Source organism: Mus caroli, unplaced genomic scaffold, assembly GCF_978045245.1.
Source record: "Mus caroli unplaced genomic scaffold, Mus_caroli_1 scaffold_3, whole genome shotgun sequence".
In the NCBI taxonomy this organism is placed as follows: domain Eukaryota; kingdom Metazoa; phylum Chordata; class Mammalia; order Rodentia; family Muridae; genus Mus; species Mus caroli.
Genome location: NW_028227258.1, coordinates 95,467,134 through 95,488,767, shown reverse-complemented (window position 1 = coordinate 95,488,767; position 21,634 = coordinate 95,467,134). Strand labels below are relative to the sequence as shown.

General features: G+C 39.0%; 1 protein-coding gene across 1 annotated transcript in view; it reads left to right on the top strand.

Moving 5' to 3' along the window:
* The window catches only part of Rsrc1 (arginine and serine rich coiled-coil 1), a 394,696-nt gene that overhangs the window by 54,711 nt on the left and 318,351 nt on the right, over window positions 1-21,634 (top strand). The window lies entirely within an intron of this gene.

Here is a 21,634-nt window from a genome sequence, read left to right as displayed (position 1 = left end):
TACCTTCTGAATAACTCAGATAATTTTAGTATAAGTATTATTTGATGAATACTCCCTAAAGCACATTCTGAGTGAATCAGCTGTTGAAAGCTTTGTTATATTACCAGAGACCTTCTTTGGCTTAAGTTTTTTAGAGTTGCAGCTGGGCGTGGTAGCGCAAGCTCTTAACCCCAGCACTCGGGAGGCAGAAGCAGGCGGATTTCTGAGTTTGAGGCCAGCCTGGTCTACAAAGTGAGTTCCAGGACAGCCAGAGCTATGCAGAGAAACCCTGTCTCGAAAATCAAAACAAAAACAAAACAAAAAAAACCAAAACAAACAAACAAAAAAACAAAAACCAAAAAAAAAAAAAAAAAAAAAGAAAAAAAATTTTAGAGTTGCTTTCAATACAAGTAGAAGAATGAAAAGGAAGAGAAGATAAAGGCCATGAGGATTCTTCTAAGGTCTGAATTCTGTTTAGGATAACTAGAAAAGGTGTTCCAAGTTCTCCAGATACCTCGAAAAAGAACCACTACCTTTCAGGATGTTGTGTCTTATCTTCACTTGTTTGCTTTGCCTATCTCCTTAAGATGATATTTATTTGAGTGAGAGGGAGTCGGCATTGACTTATGATAAAAAAAAACTAATGATTTCCAGTTTGAAGTTGTGGTTAGACGTCTTGGGTTGTTCCATAGCTCAGACTCAGGTGTCTGTCATTGAAGTGGCTAAAACACAGAGAATAGAGATCAGGGGAGATGATTCAGTGGCTTAAGGGATTTGCTGCTGAATCTAACATCCTAAATTCAATTTCCAATGCACATGATGAAAGGAGAGAACTTTCACATGTATACATGTGTGCACACATACAAGTATTTGTGTGCATACACACAGAGACCGACAATAAATAAATGCTTATATTGAGACCCAGAAAAACAAATCTCTGTGTTCTCTCTCATCTGTTATTTCTAGCTCCAAATCCTCAGGGGTTAGTATACAAATAGAGTCACCACAGAACCTAGGTACATGTTACTCTCACTCCTTATCAAAGAAGCCTCTCTTTATAGCAAATGCAGACCATCACAGGAGACCACAGGTACGTGATGCTGAGAACACTATCAGGGGAAGTTCAGCTCAATGGGTACATCCCACAGCTCCTGCATCTATGGCTTAGGAAACATTGCAGAAGAGGAGGAGGCAGAAAGATTGTAAGAGCCTAGAAGTCTGATGTGCAAAGATCCCTCCTAGAAAAAGCTGCAAAAACAAGATCAGCACATGGCAACATCAGTGGACATGTTAGTGTGAAAGTGAAAATTTCACAGGGTCCCAACCTCAGATAGAGAACTGAAGGCAAACAGTGAGCTGGGAGGAGAAGGACCCTGTCCCGGGGATGAGCTCCCTATGTGCTGTCCACTGCACAGTGGTCAGCCCTGAAGTCATAAACACGCAAACAATACAAATGGACTCAACAGATCATTCTTTTCTTTTCTCTTTAAAAGATTTATTTATTTATTATATGTAAGTACACTGTAGCTGTCTTCAGACACATCAGAAGAGGGCGTCAGATCTCATTTCGGGTGGTTGTGAGCCACCATGTGGTTGCTGGGATTTGAACTCCAGACCTTCGGAAGAGCAGTCGGGTGCTCTTACCCACTGAGCCATCTCACCAGCCCTCAACAGATCATTCTTATGTGTATTTCTGCATACACATACACACACATAACATACATGCACACACATGCATGTATACACATACATACATATGTCTGCAACAATAATCATCAAAGAAAAAGGCTATCAACTTGGGAATAGGAGGGTGTAGGAGGGGCCTGAGTGAGCTTAGCTGGGAGGGGCCATGAAGAAGAAATTGAGGGGTAAAACTGGTATTTTAATTTTTTTTATTTTTAATATTTTTTATTACATATTTTCCTCAATTACATTTCCAATGCTATCCCAAAAGTCCCCCATACCGCCCCCCACTTCCCTACCCACCCATTCCCATTCTTTTGGCCCTGGCATTCCCCTATATTGGGGCATATAAAGTTTGCAAGTCCAATGGGCCTCTCTTTCCAGTGATGGCCAACTAGGCCATCTTTCGATACATATGCAGCTAGAGACAAGAGCTCCAGGGTACTGGTTAGTTCATCATGTTGTTCCAACTATAGGGTTGCAGATCCCTCTAGCTCCTTGGGTACTTTCTCTAGCTTCTCCATTGGGAGCCCTGTGATACATCCAATAGCTGACTGTGAGCATCCACTCCTGTGTTTGCTAGGCCCCAGCATAGTCTCACAAGAGACAGCTCTATTTGGGTCCTTTCAGCAAAATCTTGATAGTGTATGAAATTGTGTCAGCGTTTGGGAGCTGATTATGGGATGGATCCCTGGATATGGCAGTCTCTAGATGGTCCATCCTTTCATCACAGCTCCGAACTTTGTCTCTGTAACTCCTTCCCTGGGTGTTTTGTTCCCAATTCTAAGAAGGGGCATATTGTCCACATTTTGGTCTTCATTCTTCTTGAGTTTCATGCTTTTAGCAAATTGTATCTTATATCTTGGGTATCCTAAGTTTTGGGCTAATATCCACTTATCAGTGAATACATATTGTGTGAGTTCCTTTGTGATTGTGTTACATCACTCAAGATGATGCCTTCCAGGTCCATCCATTTGGCTAGGAATTTCATAAATTCATTCTTTTTAATAGCTGAGTAGTACTCCATTGTGTAAATGTACCATAATTTCTGTATCCATTCCTCTGTTGAGGGACATCTGGGTTCTTTCCAGCTTCTGGCTATTATAAATAGGGCTGCTATGAACATAGTGGAGCATGTGTCCTTCTTACCGGTTGGGACATCTTCTGGATATATGTCCAGGAGAGGTATTGCTGGATCCTCCAGTAGTACTATGTCCAATTTTCTGAGGAACCGCCAGACTGATTTCCAGAGTGGTTGTACAAGCTTGCAATCCCACCAACAATGGAGGAGTGTTCCTCTTTCTCCACATCCTTGCCAGCATCTGCTGTCACCTGAATTTTTGATCTAGCCATTCTGACTGGTGTGAGGTGAAATCTCAGGGTTGTTTTGATTTGCATTTCCCTGATGATTAAGGATGTTGAACATTTTTTCAGGTGTTTCTCTGCCATTCGGTATTCCTCAGGTGAGAATTCTTTGTTCAGTTCTGAGCCCCATTTTTTAATGGGGTTATTTGACTTTCTGGAGTCCACCTTCTTGAGTTCTTTATATATATTGGATATTAGTCCCTTATCTGATTTAGGATAGGTAAAGATCCTTTCCCAATCTTTTGGTGTTTTTTTTGTCTTATTGATGGTGTCTTTTGCCTTGCAGAAGCTTTGCAGTTTCATGAGGTCCCACTTGTCAATTCTCAATCTTACAGCACAAGCCATTGCTGTTCTATTCAAGAATTTTTCCCCTGTGCCCATATCTTCAAGGCTTTTCCCCACTTTCTCCTCTATAAGTTTCAGTGTCTCTGGTTTTATGTGAAGTTCCTTGATCCACTTAGACTTGACCTTAGTACAAGGAGATAGGAATGGATATATTCCCATTCTTCTATATGATAACAACCAGTTGTGCCAGAACCATTTGTTGAAAATGCTGTCTTTCTTCCACTGGATGTTTTTTGCTCCCTTGTCAAAGATCAAATGACCGTAGGTGTGTGGGTTCATATCTGGGTCTTCAATTCTATTCCATTGGTCTATTTGTCTGTCACTATACCAGTACCATGCAGTTTTTATCACAATTGCTCTGTAGTAAAGCTTTAGGTCAGGCATGGTGATTCCACCAGAGGTTCTTTTATCCTTGAGAAGAGTTTTTGCTGTCCTAGGTTTTTTGTTATTCCAGATGAATTTGCAGATTGCACTTTCTAATTCGTTGAAGAATTGATTTGGAATTTTGATGGGGATTGCATTGAATCTGTAGATTGCTTTTGGCAAGATAGCCATTTTTACAATGTTGATCCTGCCAATCCATGAGCATGGGAGATCTTTCCATCTTCTGAGATCTTCTATAATTTCTTTCTTCAGAGACTTGAAGTTTTTATTATACAGATCTTTCACTTCCTTAGTTAGAGTCACGCCAAGATATTTTATATTATTTGTGACTATTGAGAAGGGTGTTGTTTCCCTTATTTCTTTCTCAGCCTGTTTATTCTTTGTGTAGAGAAAGGCCATTGATTTGTTTGAGTTAATTTTATATCCAGCTACTTCACCGAAGCTGTTTATCAGGTTTAGGAGTTCTCTGGTGGAATTTTTAGGGTCACTTATATATACTATCATATCATCTGCAAAAAGTGATATTTTGACTTCATCTTTTTCCAATTTGTATCCCTTTGATCTCCTTTTGTTGTCGAATTGCTCTGGCTAGGACTTCAAGTACAATGTTGAATAGGTATGGAGAAAATGGACAGCCTTGTCTAGTCCCTGATTTTAGAGGGATTGCTTCAAGCTTCTCACCATTTACTTTGATGTTGGCTACTGGTTTGCTGTAGATTGCTTTTATCATGTTTAGGTATGGGCCTTGAATTCCTGATCTTTCCAAGACTTTTATCATGAATGGGTGTTGGATCTTGTCAAATGCTTTTTCCCCATCTAACGAGATGACCATGTGGTTTTTGTCTTTGAGTTTGTTTATATACTGGATTTCGTTGATGGATTTCCGTATATTGAACCATCCCTGCATCCCTGGGATGAAACCTACTTGGTCAGGATGGATGATTGTTTTGATGTGTTCTTGGATTCGGTTAGCAAGAACTTTATTGAGGATTTTTGCATCAATATTCATAAGGGATATTGGTCTGAAGTTTTCTATCTTTGTTGGGTCTTTTTGTGGTTTAGGTATCAGAATAATTGTGGCTTCATAGAATGAGTTGGGTAGAGTACCTTCTGTTTCTATTTTGCGGAATAGTTTGTGACGAACTGGGATTAGATCTTCTTTGAAGGTCTGATAGAACTCTGCACTAAACCCATCTGGTCCTGGGCTTTTTTGGGTTGGGAGACTATTAATGACTTCTTCTATTTCTTTGGGGGATATAGGGCTGTTTAGATCATTAACCTGATCTTGATTCAACTTTGGTACCTGGTATCTGTCTAGGAACTTCTCCATTTCATCCAGGTTCTTCAGTTTTGTTGAGTATAGCCTTTGGTAGAAGGATCTGATGGTGTTTTGGATGTCTTCAGGATCTGTTGTTATGTCTCCTTTTTCATTTCTGATTTTGTTAATTAGAATGCTTTCCCTGTGCCCTCTAGTGAGTCTGGCTAAGGGTTTATCTATCTTGTTGATTTTCTCAAAGAACCAGCTCCTTGATTGGTTGATTCTTTGAATAGTTCTTCTTGTTTCCACTTGATTGATTTCGCCCCTGAGTTTATTTCCTGCAGTCTACTCCTCTTGGGTGAGTTTGCTTCCTTTTGTTCTAGTGCTTTTTGGTGTGTTGTCAAGCTGCTAATGTGTGCTCTCTCTAGTTTCTTTTTGGAGGCACTCAGAGCTATGAGTTTTCCTCTTAGAAATGCTTTCATTGCATCCCATAAGTTTGGGTATGTTGTGGCTTCATTTTCATTGAACTCTAAAAAGTCCTTAATTTCTTTCTTTATTCCTTCCTTGACCAAGGTATCATTGAGAAGAGTGTTGTTCAGTTTCCACGTGAATGTTGGCTTTCTATTATTTATTTTGTTATTGAAGATCAGCCTTAGTCCATGGTGATCTGATAGGATGCATGGGGCAATTTCAATATTTTTGTATCTGTTGAGGCCTGTTTTGTGACCAATTACATGGTCAATTTTGGAGAAGGTACCATGAGGTGCTGAGAAGAAGGTATATCCTTTTGTTTTAGGGTAAAATGTTCTGTAGATATCTGCCAGATCCATTTGATTCATAACTTCTGTTAGTTTCACTGTGTCCCTGTTTAGTTTCTGTTTCCATGATCTGTCCATTGGTGAAAGTGGTGTGTTGAAGTCTCCCACTATTATTGTATGAGGTGCAATGTGTGCTTTGAGATTACTAAAGTTTCTTTAATGAATGTGGCTGCCTTTGTATTTGGAGCATAGATATTCAGGATTGATAGTTCCTCTTGGAGGATTTTACCTTTGATGAGTATGAAGTGCCCCTCCCTGTCTTTTTTGATGACTTTGGATTGGAAGTCAATCTTATCAGATATTAGAATGGCTACTCCAGCTTGTTTCTTCATACCATTTGCTTGGAAAATTGTTTTCCAGCCTTTCATTCTGAGGTAGTGTCTATCTTTTTCTCTGAGATGAGTTTCCTGTAAGCAGCAAAATGTTGCGTCTTGTTGTGTAGCCAGTTTGTTAGTCTATATCTTTTTATCGGGGAGTTGAGTCCATTGATATTAAGAGATATTAAGGAAAAGTAATTGTTCTTTCCTGTTATTTTTGTTGTTAAAGTTGGCATGCTGTTCTTGTGGCTGTCTTCTTTTAGGTTTGTTGAGGGATTACCTTCTTGTTGTTTCTAGGGTGTGGTTCCTGTCCTTGTATTGGTTTTTTCCTGTTATTATCCTTTGAAGGGCTGGATTCGTGGAGAGATAATGTGTGAATTTGGTTTTGTTGTGGAATACTTTGGTTTCTCCATCTATGTTAATTGAGAGTTTGGCTGGGTATAGTAGCCTGGGCTGGAATTTGTGTTCTTTTAGTGTCTGTATAACATCTGTCCAGGATCTTCTGGCTTTCATAGTCTCTGGTGAAAATTCTGGTGTAATTCTGATAGGCTTGCCTTTATATGTTACTTGGCCTTTTTCTTTTACTGCTTTTAGTATTCTATCTTTATTTAGTGCATTTGTTGTTCTGATTATTATGTGTTGGGAGGTATTTCTTTTTTGGTCCAGCCTATTTGGAGTTCTGTAGGCTTCTTGTATGTTCATGGGCATCTCTTTCTTTAGAATTGGGAAGTTTTCTTCTATAATTTTGTTGAAGATGTTTGCTGGTCCTTTGACTTGAAAATCTTCATTCTCATCCACTCCTATTATCCGTAGGTTTGGTCTTCTCATTGTGTCCTGTATTTCCTGGATGTTTTGAGTTAGGATCTTTTTGCATTTTCCATTTTCCTTGATTGTTGTGCCCATGTTCTCTATGGAATCTTCTGCACCTGAGATTCTCTCTTCCATCTCTTGTATTCTGTTGCTGATGCTCGCATCTATGTTTCCAGATTTCTCTCCTAGGGTTTCTATCTCCAGTGTTGACTCATTTTGGGTTTTCTTTATTGTGTCTACTTCCCTTTTTAGGTCTAGTATGGTTTTGTTCATTTCCATCATCTGATTGGATGTGTTTTCCTGCTTCTCTTTAAGGACTTCTACCAGTTTGGTTGTGTTTTCCTGTTTTTCTTTAAGGACTTGTAACTCTTTAGTCATGTTCTCCTGTAGTTCTTTAAAGTCCTTCTTGATGTCCTCTACCATCATCATGAGATATGCTTTTAAATCCAGGTCTAGCTTTTCAGGTGTGTTGGGGTGCCCTGGACTGGGCGAAGTGGGAGTGCTGGGTTCTGATGATGGTGAGTGGTCTTGGTTTCTGTTAGTAAGATTCTTACGTTTACCTCTCGCCATCTGGTAATCTCTGGAGTTGTTATAGTTGTCTCTGTTCAGAGGTTGTTCTTCTGGTGATTCTGAGTACCGTCTGTCAGCAGACCTGGGAGACAGGCTCTCTCCTCTGTGTTTCAGTGGTTAGAGCACTCTCTGCTGACAAGCTTTCCTCTTAAAGGGAAGGTGTACAGATATCTGGTCTTTGGACCTCCTCCTGGCCGAAGAAGAAGGCTGAAAACAGGACCTTTCCCAGATGCTGTGTTGCTTTGGCAGGTCACAGAAGCTGTCAGCTTCTGTGGTGCACACTCTCACCTGTGCAGACTAAGTTCCTAAGTTCGGTGGAGTCCTGGATCCAAGATGTGCTCCCTGCTCCTGAGGCAGAGGGCTCCTGTGCAGGGCAGACCACTGTCTTCCAGCTGGGAGGGTGCCGGATGTCTGCGGCCCCAAAAGGGTGCTGCCTCAGTGGCTCTGTGGCTCCCACCTGTCCCAAAAGCTGTCTGCCTCTGTGGTCCTCACTCTCACCTGTGCAGACTACGTTCAGCGGACGGTATTTTAATTAAAAATACATTTTAAGAAGTGTAGGAGAGAGATGGGGCAAGAGAGGTGGCTCAGTGATTGAGATCACTTGTTGCTCTTCTAAAGGACCCAGGTTCAGTTCCCAGCACATATGTGGTAGCTGGCATATAACCACCTATAACTCCAATTGCAGGGAATCTGATGCCTTCTTCTGACTTACAGATGCACCAAGTATGCTTTTGTACATCTGTACATGTAGGCAAGACACTCGCACACATAAACTAAACAGCAAATCTAAATAAAAACTTTAAGACATAGAAGATAGAGATACCAGTCCTAATGTTCCCAAAGGTTATTTATGTTCATTTTATCTCTCTCAAGATTACAAACTTTTTCACACTTTAGTACTTCAGTTGTGTGTGGTCCAATACTACCAAAATTATGATGTCACAATGTCTCCTCTAAGGACTTTTTGGGTATACTAAGGCATTATACAGTTAGTATTAAGGGCGATTTCATAGAAATCCTGTTATAATAATTGGAATTTGTGCCATAGTGATGTAATACTTTTATTACCCACTGTAGTAATATTTTAAATTAATAAGATATTCTTATATTAAAAGACTTAGGCTCAGGCTTGGGGAAATGGCTGAGTTTAGTGAAGTACTTGCTGTGCAAGAATGAGGTCCTGTGTTAGATCTCCAGCACCCATTTAAGAGCTGGATGTGGCAGGTTAGGCTTGTAATTCAAGTGCTGCCAATGCCCAGATAGTGGGATCCCTGGCCTGTGCTGACCTGGGTGCTGAATTTAGCTGAACTGGGTGCCTCCAGGTTCAGTAAGAGAATGGGGCTCAATCACTCACTAAGAGGAGGAAGACTGATTTGTACCTCTGCCTTTCGTATATGTGCCCTGCCCCACCTGATGGAAATGTACACACAAACATACAGAATAGACTTGCCCTCATTATGGCGGAACTCACCTCTGTCTCAGTCACTGCTGTAACCTCGCACCGTCAGATTTCTCTGGAATATGGAAGAATGAATAAATGAATGTTGTTATAAAACATGAACACTTTCTTCACTGTAAATTTTCATCTATCCTAGCAAATTTTATTGAATAAATGGGAACATAATGCCATGATGGTTTTGTATAAAGCACATTCTAGAAGTTTATTCTAGAGAAACCTGTGCTTGAAATAACCTTTTCGAATTTTGCTTGTAAAACAAGTTTTTGTTTCATAAATGGAACATTTATAGACTTATGTAGGAAAAAACACAAGGAGGCAGGATTAATGAACAAATGCAAATGAAAAAGAAACAAAAGACATCTGTCATGTGGAACTAGGTTTGTCATTAACTTCTAGGATCACTACACTAATAAATGCCTTTTTAAAATAAAGAAGCCTACTTACCTGATCTGCCAAATGTATTTTTCTCATTGAAAGTTAAATTTAGTTTTTTAAAATTATGAGTACCTTTGGTACTTATACATATATTTTAAACTTTACCAAAACCCAAAATATTCATGTTTATAAAAAGATTATTTTGCATAATGTTTGTTCTGAGTCATAACAAGTGTTTTTCTCAAGCACTATATACTTTATAATGGAGACACAGATTTCTGTTTTTAAAGGCATAGAGACCAGCTATGCTTCTAAAGTAATGTGAGACATTGCTAATCCTAGGATATGTGTAAGGTTTTTCTTTGATGGCTGACAATTTATATTGCGTAATTGTTTTATAGTAGCAATTTAGCTAGGTAACCTAATATAAATTTAAATGCGTTTGTTTTAATAGTGTATTTTATCTCTCTTATTTTCTAATTGAAGGAAGGGGCAAAAGCTAAGTTAGTATGGACTTTAAATCCTCTTGGATATTGTACTTAAGTATATTAGTCAATATTTATCAAAAGAGATGCACAACATTTTCTTATTAAGGTTTTAAGATTATTGATTGGAAAAGAGTTCAAAAATATCTTTTTGCCCTTATTTCTCTCTGTATAACCTTCTTGAAGTTTCTCCAAATTAGATTTTAAATGCCAATTAGGAGGTTGAGTATACTGAAATAAAAGCAAATGCAACTGAAATGGCCTCACCTTATGGTGACTTAGGCTTTTGAGGGAGTCAGTGGAACCTTTGCTCTGAGCATGGCTTTGAGAAAGATATTCGTCTTAATGAACACATTAATTAGAACCATAACTATTTATAAGATAATTAGAAACGAAGCTTGGTAAACTGAACTTTTCCTGCAATTAATGGAGGATTAATTACTGGAGGTAATGAAGTGGATTTTTAAATGCATTAAGGTGAAGTACAGAGATGAGCAAGGCTTTGTGATAGTTGCATAATTATTTCAGGCTGTTTGAGCATAGCTCATGAGATCGTTAATAAGCATCATTGCATCGTTATGTATGCACTTAAAAAGACTCACCACTAAAATGACTGCCTAATTATTTCTAATTGGCAGGACTCTGTGTAGTCATTGAGCTGTTTGTAGCCATTTTAAGGTTCATTTAACTATCCTTGGGGCCATGTGATAGATGGAAAAAGCTTCAACTACATGCTGGCCTTGGCTGGCGCCGTTAATCAATTTTGGTGGGCTTCAGTTTAAATGCATTTACTCATGCAGAGGTCAAAACCTGAAGTAGTCTAAGCAAAGTTTTTCTCTTTGAAGCCACTTGACTGTATTCATTAGCAATTAGTAAAATAATTGTGTCAGTCACTATATTTGGATTTCCATATGACTTGGTGATCTTTTATCACTGTCCCTTCTTATTCCATATTTGCTTCACTGGAAAGGAAATATTCTTCCAACAAGTCCTTTAGTGACTTCAGTGCAGTGGCATATGTTCCACTGTACTACCTTTCTTCATTCATTTGTTAGCTTAAACAGCGTAGGACAGCTCAACACTACCATGTAATTTGCTCTTGATTGATTGCTGGTGAAAGTTTCTACTCGAGGACAACATTTTAGGGCTTTTAAGGACATCTCAAAGGAATTACTCATTAAGCATTAAGAGAGGAAGTAAGAAGTACTCAAATCGAATTCTGACACACCAGAGTTTTGCAGTTAGAAGCATCTATATCTAATGTTGAAAGCAAAATATGTCCATATATATACATCTACCCCCTAGATGTAAAAGAAATGTGACAGGCATATGTGGTGGGGTGGAAAGTTATGTAATATTGACATTTATTATTTAAACTTTCTTAAAAAATTATATTAGTAACCTAATGTGTTATGGAATTAATTTAGGAGTGTTTGAATGTCAATTTTAAATGGTATATCAATCTTTATAATTGATATAAGGTATTTAATCTTATGATATCAGATTTAATGTGACATCTCATTAGCTGAGCATCTGTAAAGGTTTTCAATGAGCTTGTTGTCTTGTACTCATAATCATGGCCATCTGTGGAAGGTTGTCAAGGTGTGTGTGCCACTAGCCGGCTTCAAGAGAACAGTAGCAAGGCAAATTGTAGACTACTAATAGAAAGGTCAGTAATTCCCCTTTGTTATGAAAAATGTGGATTTAATCATTTCTTTAAATGTTAATGTTTAAGATTAAAATTATTTATGCAGAATATTTTAAAGTGTTACTAACTTTATTGAAACTAGATCTGTGAGTTTGGTTCCCTTAACAGTTTCATTATTCAAGAATTTGGGGGCTTAAATGTCAATCAGGCAGTGCCTATTTCTTAGGAACTGACTTAATTATTGTGGATTCCAGTCTGCTTGACTATTTAGAAACAACAGGAATGAACTACAACATGCTTAAGTTAGCCTGTGCTATTCTCAGCTAGAAGTAGAACTTTTGAGGTTTTGGTAATGTGTTTTGACTCTTTAGCATATATGTTAGGAGAAAATGGAAACAAGATTATCTATTTGTATCAAGTATACAGTTCTACAAACTTGTTGGGCTTAGTAGAATTTATCTTCCTTATTTTAATTAGGAAATACTAGCGTTTATTTATTTAGTTATTGTAGCTTAGAATAAAAAAAGGTGGGCAAAGAATTTCAGGTTTATGAAATTAGCAATTTACATGTTTATGTTTATTTAATGGCTGTTTTATTGAGGTTGTAAAGTGAAATTTTAGAATTTAGATTTACTTTTTATGTCTGCTGTAATATTTTCTGCACCAAATTTTAGGCGTTTATCTCAGGGTAGGAATTGTGATCGTGACACTTGTTGCTAAGTGAAAGTGGTCAAAAGGTTAATGCTTCATTTCAGCTAAATCCTTTTTGATTTTTAAAAGTTTGTCCAAAACATAATGTATAAAAAATTATCTTCTGTGTGCTAGAAAAATATAGCAGGACTCTGGTTTCGTGTATTGACTTTGTAGCTTCATATTGAAGCGCACTGTGAGGTAAGTAAGTGCATTAACTTGTTGCGTGCCGATAGCATTGCAGTAGGAAGAGCGCACTGCAGGCTTCCTGTGGATTTCACTTCTTTTCCATGTGGAACATTGTCGCTGGGTTTGCGCCCACTGTTCCTTCTTTACTTGACCCAGTTTTCTTTATGCTTTACAAGGTTTAGAGTCTATCCTGAACCAAATCTTGCCTGAGCCATCTGCTTCTCTTGGCTCCCTGGAGGAACAGAGTAGGTTAATCTACTGTTTTGGGCCATGGTTGTTTTTTTCAGATACTCAATTGTGATAAGATTTTACTTCTATTGCTGGCTGGGCTGACTGGTGAAATATATGCCTCTGTATCTATAGTAGCCACATAAAATAGTCGTCTGGCCTGTACTTGTCAGGGATATAATCTCACTGCTATGCAGAACCTTTTGGAAGCTTTGCCAAGAATAACAATATTTATGGAGCAATCTTTGAAGGATATATAGTGTGTCTATTTCTTTACCAGTTTTAAGTCCACCTCTTAGTTAAGCACAAGTCTTAGATCTAGATTCACTCAATTGACCTTTTCTAGACTGGGTTTTGCTGAGTTGGTTTTGGCATGTGGTCTATTTAGGAAGGTTGTTGGGAACTGAAATTGAATGGATCATTTTAAGAATGATCCCAATGTCAGGGCAGTTGTACCTGAATTGATCAGCTGGTTAGTTTTTTGTTATGTGAATGTTATGAAATTGCATCTTTTGGGATACTTTAAAGAACATTGAAGCCATATTTTGTTTTCTGATTCTAACAAATTATCTAGTGAAGTTTTGTGTATATGAATTTAGCTTCTGCTCCCCCTTCCCTCTCTCACTGTGTGGGCATGTGTCACACACATGCCCCTCTTTTGTACTCCTTTCTAAAAATTTCATAGTTCTTTCCTGGAACGATATGTGAGGTTATGAATGGGAAGTTATACACATAGGTGCTAGATAATTTGAGGGTCACCCGCATGTAGATTAGGGAAGTTAGTCAACAAGAGCATGGTGGCAGTCTTTGTTCTTTTGTCTTGCATTTCTTCTGGTCCTGCACTCAGGGCAGTCCCTGATGGTTACAGTGGAATCATTGTTGGTTTTTCCTCCCTCTTTATATTTACTGATTTTTTTTTCTCTTAAAGCCATTTAGCCATGTGGAGCCACATGACTGCAATATAGTGGTTAAAACTCTAAGAAAAAGAGGTCTAGGAAAATTTCTTTTTTTTTTCTTTTTTTTTTTTTTTTTTGAGCCTGAAAATAAGAGAAAAATTTCAGAAAGAAAAACCTTGGAATTGGTGATTCTCTGTATTTAGCTTTATTTGCACAAGAATTGGGTTTAACTCTGGGCTGCACATGAGTGGACAGATTCAACACAAGCATCAAAAGCTTCGAAACTTCAAGTGACATTGAACCACAGAGACAGTAAGACAGAGAACATTTGATCTAAATTAAGTTGGGTTAATTGCTTGGTAAAACAACTAAATTGATGACTCTAGAGGATTTTGTTTAGGTTATAGAGTCTCATAACATAGTACTCAGTATGTTTTGGATAGAATCCAAAAATACTCAACATAATGACAACTGAGAAAATGTAACCAGGGAGAGATGATCAACAGATGTCAGCTTCAAGATGAACGATGGTGGGGTTTTCAGATGAAGACGTAAATGCAATTATAACTTTGACTCTGAAGTAAAACTAAACACTTCTGAAAAAACTAGAAAGTTATAAAAATTGTGTTGATTTAGTGTGAATGTATGTGTGTGTGTGTGTGTAAACGTGTGTCCATGAGTAGGTCAAGGACAACTTGTGCGAGTTGGTTCTCTCCTTCTACTGAGTTGGTTTTGTTTTCTTTTTTTAAATGATTTATTTTTGTTTTATGTGCATTGATGTTTTGTCTGCATATATGTCTGTATGAGGGTATTAGGTCTCCAGGAACTGGAATCACAGACAGTTGTGAGCTGCCACGTTGATGCTTGGAATTGAACCTGGGTCCTCTGGAAGTACAGCCAATGCTCTTAACTTCTGACACCTTTCTCCAGACCTTGGTTTTCTAAATTTACCAAGTTGATTCCAGAGGTTAAACTCAGGCTTAGCAGCAGTCAGTTCTACTTGCTGAACCATATCACTGACACGAAATAGAGCTGCTTAATAGAGAAACAGGAACTATTAAAACAAACAAACAAACAAACAAAAAACCTAAGTGGATGTTTTAGAACTGAGAAATACAGTGTCTGCTGTGGACTTCTGTCTCCTTGGTATTCTATGACTTTTGCTGTCTTGAAGTCAGAGAAGCTGGGATTTCCTACACAGATTGGGTGCACTAACATTCCCTCCTTACTTGTTCTCTCTCATTTAAAGAGGTAACTTTACTGGACATAGCACTTTCAGTGGGAAGTTGCTTCCTTCTAGAACCAGAAATCTTTTTGTCCCATGCTTTTTTTTTTTTTTAAACGAGATATTTTCATTATTTACATTTCAAATGTTATCCCATTTCCTAGTTTCCCCTCCAAAAATCCCCTATTCTTTCTCCCTCCCACTGCTCCCCAAACCACCCACTCCCATTCCCAGTCCTGGCATTCCCCTATACTGGGGCATATAACCTTCACAGGACCTAGGGCCTCTCCTCCCATTGATGACCGACTAGGCCATTCTTTGCTATGTACATTGCTAGAACCACAAGTTCCACCATGTGTTTTCTTTGATTGGTGGTGTAGATCCAAGGAGCTCTGGGGGTACTGGTTAGTTCATATTGATTTCCCTCCTATGGAGCTTCAGACCCCTTCAGCTCCTTGGGTACTTTCTCTGGCTCCTTCATTGGTGACCTTGTGCTCCATCCAATGGATGATTGTGAGCACCCACTTCTGTACTTGCCAGGCACTGGCAGAGGCCCTCAGGAGATAGCTATATTAGGCTCCTGTCAGCAAAATCTTGTTGGCATCTGCCATAGTGTCTGGGTTTGGTGGTGGTTTATGGGATGGATCCTGAAGTGGGGCAGTTGCTGGGTGATCATACCTTCAGTCTCTGCTCTGAACTTTGTCTCTGTAACTCCTTCCATGGATATTTTGTTCCGTCTTCTAAGAAGGATTCTGAGCTTCTGGGCTAATATCTAGTTATCACTGAGTGCATATCATGTGGTTTTTTTTTTTTTTTGTGTGATTGGTTATGTCAAGATGATATCCTCCAGATCTATCCATTTATCTAAGAATTTCATAAATTCATTGTTTTTAATAGCTGAGCAGTACTCCATTGTGTAAATGTATCGCATTATCCTATTGTATTCTGTTATCTCCTTTTATTGTCTAATTGCTCTGGCTAGGACTTCAAGTACTATATTGAATAGGTAGGGAGAGAGTGGGAAGCATTGTCTAATTTCTGATTTTAGTGGGATTGCTTCCAGTTTCTCTCCATTTAGTTTGATGTTGACTACTGGTTTGCTGTATGTTGCTTTTATTATGTTTAGGTATGGGCCTTCAATTCCTAATCTTTCCAAGACTTTTATCATGAATGGCAGTTGGACTTTGTCGAATGCTTTCTCAGCATCTAATGAGATGATCATGTGTTTTTTGTCTTTGAGTTTGTTTATATAGTGGATTACGTTAATGGATTTCCGTATATTAAACCATCCCTGCATCCCTGGGATGAAGCCTACTTGATCATGATGGATGATTGTTTTGATGTGTTCTAGGATTCGGTTTGTGAGGATTTTTATTGAGTATTTTTGCATCGATATTCATAAGGGAAATTGGTCTGAAGTTCTCTTTCTTTGTTGGGTCTTTGTGTGGTTTAGGTATCAGAGTAATTGTGGCTTCATAGAAAGAATTGGGTAGAGTACCTTCTGTTTCTATTTTGTGGAAGAATTTGAGGAGTATTGGAATTAGGTCCTCTTTGAAGGTCTGATAGAACTCTTCACTAAACCCATCTGGCCCTGGGGTGTTTTTGGTTGGGAGACTATTAATGAATGTTTCTATTTCTTTAGGGAAAATGGGACTATTTAGGTCATTAATCTGATCCTGATTTAACTTTGGTACCTGGTATCTGTCTAGAAATTTGTCCATTTCATCCAGGTTTTCCAGTTTTGCTAAGTATAGGCTTTTGTAGTAGGATCTGATGATTTTTTGGATATTGTCACATCCTGTTGTTATATCTCCTTTTTCATTTCTGATTTTGTTAATTAGGATACTGTCCCTGTGCCCTCTAGGTAGTCTGGCTAGGGGTTTTTCTATCTTGTTGATTTTTCTCAAAGGACCAATTCCTGGTTTGGTTGATTCTTTGTATAGTTCTTTTTGTTTCCACTTGGTTGATTTCAGCCCTGAGTTTGATTATTTCCTGCCATCTACTCCTTTTTGGTGAATTTGCTCCCTTTTGTTCTAAAGCTTTCAGGTGTACTTCAAACTGCTAGTGTATGCTCGCTCCAGCTTCTTTTTGGAGGCACTCAGAGCTCTGAGTTTTCCTCTTAGGACAGTGTCCCATAAGTTTGGGTATGTTATTTTCATTAAACTCTAAAAAGTCTTTAATTTATTTCTTTATTTCTTCCTTGACAGCTTCCACGTATATGTGGACTTTCTATTATTTATGTTGTTATTGAAGATCAGCCTTAGTTTTTTGTGATCTGATAGGCTGCATGGGATTATTTCAGTCTTCTTGTATCTGTTGAAGCTTGTTTGGTGACTGATTATATGGTCAGTTTGGAGAAGGTACCATGAGGTGCTGAGAAGAAGGCATATCTTTTTGTTTTAGGATGAAATGTTTTATAGATACCTGTTAAATCCATTTGTTTCATAACTTCTGTTAGTTTCACTGTGTCTCTGTTTAGTTTCTGTTTCCAGGATCTTTCCATTGATGAGAGAATGGAGTGTTGAAGTCTCCCACTATTATTGAGTAATGTGTGCTGTGAGCTTTAGCAAAGCTTCTTTTATGAATGTGGATGCCCTTACATTTGGAACATAGATGTTCAGAATTGAGAGTTCATCTTGGTAAATTTTACCTTTGATGAGTAAGAAGTGTCCTTTTTTATCTTTTTTGAGAACTCTAGGTTGAAAGTAAATTTTATTGGATATCAGAATGACTATACCAGGTTGTTTCTTGGGACCATTTGCTTGGAAAATTGTTTTCCAGCCTTTTACTCTAAGGTAGTGTCTGTCTTTGTTCCTGAGATGGGTTTCCTGTATGCAGCAAAATGTTGGGTCTTGTTTATGTAACCAGTCTGTTAGTCTATGTTCTTTTATTGGGGAATTGAGTTCATTTATATTAAGAGATATTAAAAAAAAGTTATTGCTTCTTGTTATTCTTGTTGCTAGAGTTGGAATTCTGTTCATGTGGCTATCTTCTTTAGATTTGTTTAAAGATTACTTTCTTGCTTTTTCTCGAGCTTAGTTTCCCTCTTTATTATCCTTTGAAGGGCTGGATTTGTGGAAAGATATTGTGTAAATTTGGTTTTGTCATGGAATACCTTGGTTTCTCCATTTGTGGTAATTGAGAGTTTTGCTGGGTATAGTAGCCTGGGCTGGCATTTGTGTTCTCTTAGGGTCTGTATGACATCTGCCCAGGATCTTCTGGCTTTCTTAGTCTCTGTGGAGAAGTCAGGTGTAATTCTGATAGGTCTGCCTTTATATATTACTTGACCATTTTCCCTTACTGCTTTTAATAGTCTTTCTTTGTTTAGTGCATTTGGTGTTTTGATTATTATGTGACTGGAGAAATTTCTTTTCTGGCCCAACCTATTTGGCTTCTTGTATATTCATGGGCTTCTCTTTCTTTAGGTTGGGGAAGTTTCTTCTATGATTTTGTCGAAGATATTTACTGGCCCTTTAAGTTGGAAATCTTCCTTCTCGTCTATACCTATTATCCTTAGGTTTGGTCTTCTCATTGTGTCCTGGATTTCCTGGATGTTTTCTGTTAGGATCTTTTTGCATTTAGCATTTTCTTTGATTGTTGTGTCAATGTTTTCTCTGGTATCTTTTGCACCTCAGATTCTCTCTTCCATGTCTTTTATTCTGTTGGTTATGCTTGCATCAATGGGTCCTGACTTTTTTTCCAGGTTTTCTATTTCCAGAGTGGTCTCCCTTTGTGATTTTTAGATCCTGGATGGTTTTGTTCAACTCTTTCACCAGATTGTATGTGTTGTCCTCCATTTCTTTAAGGGAGTTATTTATTTCCTTCTTAAAGCCCTTCATCATCATCATCATCATCATCATGAGAAGTGACTTTAGATCCATATCTTGCTTCTGGAGTGATGGTGTATCCAGGACTTGCTATGGTAGGAGAGTTTGTTTCTGATGATGCCAAGTAACCTTGTTTTCTGTTGCTTCTGTTACACTTGTTTCCTGCCATCTGATTATCTCAAGTGCTTGCTGCCCTCCATGTATCTGACTGGAGCCTGTCCTTCCTGTAATCCCAGTTGATTCAGAAATCTTTAGAGTCTAGCTTTTTCTGTGATCCTGTGATTCCAGGATCCTGTGAACCTGAGATTCTGGGTGTGTCAGAGTTCTTGGCAGTCAAGCTTCTTCTGAGACCCTGAGATCTTGGTGTGATCAAGCTCCTGGGATCCTGGGATCCTAAGCTCCTTGGCGTGTTTCAGCACCTGGAAGTGGTACTTCCTCTGGTGCACCTTGGGGCTGTCCACTGTGTTCGAAATCAAGGTACACCAGCACTGACCAGAACGAACCCAAGCCGCTGGTCGGGCAGGTTTACTGTGTCCCTGCTCCTACTGGCACTGGCCCCTCAAGGCTGTTTAGGAACAGATGTTGCATTCCATTCACCCATGATCCTAAGATCCTTGGCTTGCTAGGGCACCTGGGGCATGGAGAGTCCTCTGGGGACCTTGGGACTGTCAGCACCCAAGGGGCCTGAGGCTGGCACCGACTAGAAGGCAACCCATGCTTTTTTGTCTTTGAGGGTTACTAAATCCTGATGAGAGTTCGATGTTTCTGTTGGTGAGTCTCCCTTACAGATTTTGATATTGTTTGTTTGCTTTGTGCTTTTGACATGTCATCAAGAGGTTCTTCCTTAGTGGCATGTTGGGGTCTAATGCATCTCTTGTTTGGAGTTGTAGCCATGCTTATCTGTTTTCCTCCCTGATGTGGGAATGTGGTATTTCATTAGCTCTGTTCTCTTTCCTCAACATCCATCTGCTTGTTCTACTTTATTGGTGATGCTTTTCCCTCTTCTCTTCCCTCCCCCCTCCCCTCCCCTCCCTTCCTTTTCTTCCTCTACTTTTCTTTTCCTTTCGCTCCCTTCCTTTCCTTCCTCTACTTTTCTTTTCCCTCCCTCCCTCCCTCCCTCCCTCCCTCCCTCCCTCCCTCCCTCCCTCCCTCCCTCTCTCCCTCCTTCCCTCCCTCCCTCTCTCCCTCTCTCCCACATTCTTTCTAAGTAGGTCCATTGAGTTTTGGGTTTTCAACATGCCTATTTTTCTTTTTTTCATAATTTCTTTTTCTTTTCATGTTTCTTAATTCTTCATCCAGTTTGCTGGTTTTATCTTTCATTTTTGCAAACCCTTTCTGTGTATGTTGTTGATTTTCCTGCCCAGGGTCTGCATTGAATCCATCTGTTTGTGTGTATTCTCTTTCAGGTAATTGATCATTTTTACTACCCAACTTTTGAAATCCCCCCTCCCCCAGCATTTTATCTGCTTCAATACCTCTGAGTTTGGCATTTGAGTACTTTTGTGTTCTTGCAGGGGTGCTATTGCCTTGTTTTGTATGCTTCTTGTGTTGTGATATGTGATCTCTTGGTTTAGATCTCTTATATGATTTTCTGGGGCAGATCATCTTATAGCAGCCCACTCTTGAAGGCTTAATCCACTAGGTGAGGAAGAAACAAGTTGCTCTAGCAGCATCATTGTACCATACAAGGTAAAGAAATGCTCTTTTTCTTATAGAAATGGCTTAAAGGCAGCTACAGCTCACTGATACTTCAATTTTCACCATAGAACTGAAAAAATGCCAAAATTATTGTAGAATATAGTACAGAGTTGAAGTGACATAGATTACTGTGGAAATATTACATGATGGAGCTAAAAGAATGTGACAGACATAGGGAGCAAAGAGAAGCACTGTGAACAGAAGCAGCAGAAAAAGAGTAGAGAAGAATGTCATGCAGGGAATGAAAAGAGGAGGGGATTAGAAGAAATACAGAAAAGAGCAAGAAGACTCCCAACAGTGAAAGTGTTAGCAGTCAAATCTGAATATCCATAGTGAGAATAGAAAAGTAGAATCAAAGAATGTTTTTAAAATCAAATTAGATTCCACCTCACACCAGTCAGAATGGCTAAGATCAAAAATTCAGGTGACAGCAGATGCTGGAGAGGATGTGGAGAAAGAGGAACACTCCTCCATTGTTGGTGGGATTGCAAGCTTGCACAACCACTCTGGAAATCAGTCTGGCGGTTCCTCAGAAAACTGGACATGGTACTATTGGAGGATCCCGCAATACCTCTCCTGGGCAAATATCCAGAAGATGTTCCAACTGGTAAGAAGGACACATGCTCCACTATGTTCATAGCAGCCTTATTTATAAAAGCCAGAAGCTGGAAATAACCCAGATGTCCCTCAACAGAGGAATGGATACAGAAAATGTGGTACATTTACACAATGGAGTACTACTCAGCTATTAAAAAGAATGAATTTATGAAATTCCTAGGCAAATGGATGGACCTGGAGGGCATCATCCTGAGTGAGGTAACCCAATCACAAAGGACCTCACACAATATGTACTCACTGATAAGTGGATATTAGCCTAGAAACTTAGAATACCGAAGATATAAGATACAATTTGCTAAACGCATGAAACTGAAGAAGAATGAAGACCAAAGTGTGGACACTTTGCCCCTTCTTAGAATTGGGAACAAAACACCCATGGAAGGAGTTACAGAGACAAAGTTTGGAGCTGTGATGAAAGGATGGACCATCTAGAGACTGCCATATCCGGGGATCCATCCCATAGTCAGCTTCCAATTGCTGACACCATTGCATATACTAGCAAGGTTTTGCTGAAAGGACCCAGATATAGCTGTCTCTTGTGAGACTATGCCGGGGCCTAGCAAACACAGAAGTGGATGCTCATAGTCAGCTATTGGATGGATCACAGGGCCCCCAATGGAGGAGCTAGAGAAAGTACCCAAGGAGCTAAAGGGATCTGCAATCCTATAGGTGGAACAACAATATGAACTAACCAGTACCCTCATGGAGCTCGTGTCTCTAGCTGCATATGAATCCGAAGATGGCCTAGTCGGCCATCAGTGGAAAGA